At 54.9% G+C, this 3,763-nt stretch overlaps 1 pseudogene; it reads right to left on the bottom strand.

Annotated features, from left to right (window-relative positions):
• Positions 1-754: 754 nt before the first annotated feature.
• On the bottom strand, positions 755-873 carry LOC121585050 (annotated as a pseudogene).
• Between the last annotated feature and the right edge of the window lie 2,890 nt (positions 874-3,763).

Genomic DNA, 3,763 nt, shown 5'->3' with positions numbered 1-3,763 from the left:
AACGATGTAAACAAGGGAGGGAGTCATCAGAACACTCTAATTAAGCACATGAATAGAGAGACAATCACATGGACAGTTAGTAGTGACTAGAGCTAACCCCCGCAGGGATAGATTGCAGAACAAAAACCCTCACAGGGATAGGTGTTATATTCCCCCGAACATCTTACTTGAAAAGCATCCGGTTGATTACCAAGAGTTTGCTTATGAAAAAGTAGCCTCGCACTTGAGATTTGGTTCTGGGTTCAGAGATTAATTAAAAATAGACTTGTTTTTTTTGCTCTCTTTAAAATGAAAAATAGTTCAAGCATTTGCTTTCAGTGTCAACTATACTGTATGACTTTGCTATGATAATATTGCTATGGTTTCCTCTGTGAATTGACTGTTCATCTCACAGGTGCTTATGTTTGCTGATTGTCACGTCTCCTCCCGTTGCTCCCCTCCGGCGCTCTGATTCGCCGGTCTACTGAGCCACCGGTCTGAGTGCACCACCTCGGCAACACTGGAATGGAAACCCAACGCACCCTAATCACCTCCAGCGCACCTGCATCTCATCATCTCATCACCACCCCTATTTAGCCCTGGACTGTTCTGTAATATGTTGTGTGTGATTGTTTTTGCTTCGTGTCATGTACTCGCTCTTTGTTAATTCTCTTTGTCATTGTTTGAGTAAACCTTGACCTTGTTAATTCCTGCGTCTGCGTGCTGCCTCTTCGTATCCTCAGTACTCGTCACAGAATCACACACCAAATGAAAATGCTTACAGCATCTGGTATTCCCAGGCGGTCTCCAATCCAATTACTAACAAGGCCCGACCCTGCTTAGCTTCCGAGATCGGACGAGATCGGGCGTATTCAGACAGATATGGCCGTAAGCCCAACATTCCATGTGAGTACGCAGATCTCTCCGATGTCTTCTCTTCATTAAAGGCTATGTGTCTCCCTCCTCACAGGCCCTGGGACTGCGCCATTGACCTGCTGGAGGGACAACACCCCCCGAAGAGTCGCATTTACCCCCTTTCCATGGCGGAGACTGAGGCCATGGAGAAGTATATGGCGGAGACCCTGACACAGGGGTTCATCAGACGCTCTACCTCTCCTGCCTCCGCCAGCTTCTTCTTCGTGGCCAAAAAAGACGGAGGACTGAGACCATGCATTGACTACAAGGAGCTGAATGAAGTCACCACCAAGTATCGGTAACCCCTCCCTCTGGTTCCGTCAGCCATCGAGCAGCTACGAGGGGCCCGGTACTTTACCAAGTTGGACCTGAGGAGTGCCTACAACCTGATCCGAATCCGGGAAGGAGACGAGTGGAAGACGGCATTCAGAACTACCTCAGGCCACTATGAATACTGCGTCATGCCCTACGGCCTCGCCAATGCACCATCTGTATTCCAGTCCTTCGTCAATGATGTGTTCCGGGACATGCTGAGTAGACAGGTGGTGGTGTACATCGACGATATCCTGATCTACTCGGCTACGTTCAAGGAGCACGTCAGGGACGTCCGAGCTGTCCTACTCCGCCTCCGGGAACAGCCTGTTGGTGAACGGGGAGAAATGCGAATTCCACCAACAGGTCGTCAGGTCATGGCCAGTTCCCACCACCATCAAGGGCCTAGAGAGCTTTCTGGGCTTCGCCAGTTTTTACCGGCATTTCATCAGGTCCTTCAGCTCCATAGCCGCCCCGCTCACCTCTCTCCTGAAGGGTGGGCCTCAGAAGCTGACCTGGAACCCTGAGGCTGACGATGCCTTCAAGAGGCTGAAGGAGAGGTTCACCACAGCGCCCATCCTAAAACACCCAGATCCCTCTCGTCCTTTCATCCTGGAGGTGGACGCATCGGAGGAGGGTGTGGGTGCGGTCCTCTCCCAGCGGCACGGTAAGCAAGAGAAAATATATCCCTGTGCCTTTTTCTCTAAAAAGTTTACCCCCGCAGAGAGGAACTATGGAGTTGGAGACAGGGAGCTGTTGGCTGTGGTCCTTGCTCTGGAGGAATGGAGACACTGGCTGGAGGGCGCAGTCCATCCATTCTGAATTCTTACTGACCAGCGGAATTTGGAGCACATATGGGCAGCGAAACGGATGAACTCTCCAGGTGGGCCCAATTTCCAATCATTCTGTCCTACCGCCCAGGATCCCAGAATGTGAAAGCTGACGCACTCTCCAGTATGCACCATACCAGAGAAAGGAAGGATCTGGGGGGCCCTATCCTGCCCTCGTCTCTCATCATTGCCCCTGTCATTTGGGATGTGGACGAAGACATCCGCCTGGCGGCTCAGGAGGACCCGGCGCCTGCCAACGTCCCTCCGGGGCGCGTGTATGTACCCACCAGTGTCCGGGACCGCCTGCTGATCTGGGTGCACACCACCCTTACGGCAGGGCACTCCGGTATTACGCGCACCCTGCATTCTCTAGCACAAAAGTACTGGTGGCCCACCTTGGCTTCTGATGTGTACCGCTATGTCAACTCCTGTTCCGTATGTGCCCAAACGAAGACACCTCGGAATGCCCCGGCAGGCAAACTAGTTCCGCTCCCAGTGCCTCAGCGACCTTGGTCACACCTGTCCATAGACTTTGTCACCGACCTTCCACATTCTGATGGCTTCACCACAGTCATGGTGGTCGTAGATCGGTTCTCCAAATCATGCCGTTTTTTGCCACTAACTGGTCTTCCTTCTGCTCTCTAGGTTGCTGAGGTCCTGTTCCAACAGGTCTTCCGGCATTATGGACTTCCGGAGGACATCGTCTCAGACCGTGGCCCCCAATTCACCTCCCGAGTGTGGAAGGCTTTCCTGGAGAAGATTGGGGCCATAGCCAGCCTCACTTCCGGATATAGGCCTCAGTCGAATGGGCAGGTGGAGCGCATGAACCAGGAGCTGGTAAGGTTTCTTCGTTGCCACTGTCAGGATCGGCAGGGTGAGTGGGCGAGATTTCTTCCCTGGGCAGAATATGCCCAGAACTCCCTCGTTCACTCCTCCACGGGGCTCACTCCCTTCCAGTGTGTCCTGGGGTACCAGCCGGCCCTGGCCCCTTGGACACCCAGCCAGACTGATGCGCCCGCTGTCGACGAGTAGTTCCACAGGGCCGGACAGGTCTGGGACGCCGCCCATGTCCATCTCCAGAGAGCTATTCGTCGGCAGAGGGACCAAGCTGACCGCCACCGCAGTGAGGCCCCTGTATTCCAGCCTGGGGATTGTGTCTGGCTGTCCACAAAGAACCTCCCTCTCCGCCTGCCCTGCAAGAAACTGAGCCCCCGGGTTTGTGGGGCCGATTAAGGTCCTCCGGCAGATAAATGAGGTGTCGTACCGGCTGCTCCTTCCCCCTCACTACCGTGTCTCACCCACTTTTCATGTGTCTCTCCTCAGGCCGGTGGTTCCTGGTCCTCTGGCGGATGCCGTCCCCCGGGGTATGCCTCCTCTGCCCCTGGACATCGACGGGAGTCCGGCGTATGCGGTGAGGGACCTGCTGGTCTCCAGGTTCTGTGGGGGACGGCTCCATTACTTGGTGGACTGGGAGGGGTATGGTCCTGAGGAGAGGAGCTTGGTTCTGGCTGGGGAAGTTCTGGACCCCAACCTAATTCGGGACTTCCACTGTCGCCGCCCTGACCGGCCCGCTCCTCGTCCTCGGGGTTGTCCTCCTGGCCAGTGATGTCCAGCGGCTGGAGCCGCGTATCTGGTGGGGGGGATGGGTACTGTCATGTCTCCTCCTGTTGCTTCTCTCCGGCGCTCCGATTCGCCAGTCTACTGAGCCACCAGTCTGAGCGCACCAC

Source organism: Coregonus clupeaformis, unplaced genomic scaffold (assembly GCF_020615455.1).
Source record: "Coregonus clupeaformis isolate EN_2021a unplaced genomic scaffold, ASM2061545v1 scaf0080, whole genome shotgun sequence".
NCBI lineage: Eukaryota > Metazoa > Chordata > Actinopteri > Salmoniformes > Salmonidae > Coregonus > Coregonus clupeaformis.
The sequence above is the reverse complement of the archived record's forward strand: the minus strand, read 5'-3'. Positions and strand labels throughout refer to the sequence as shown.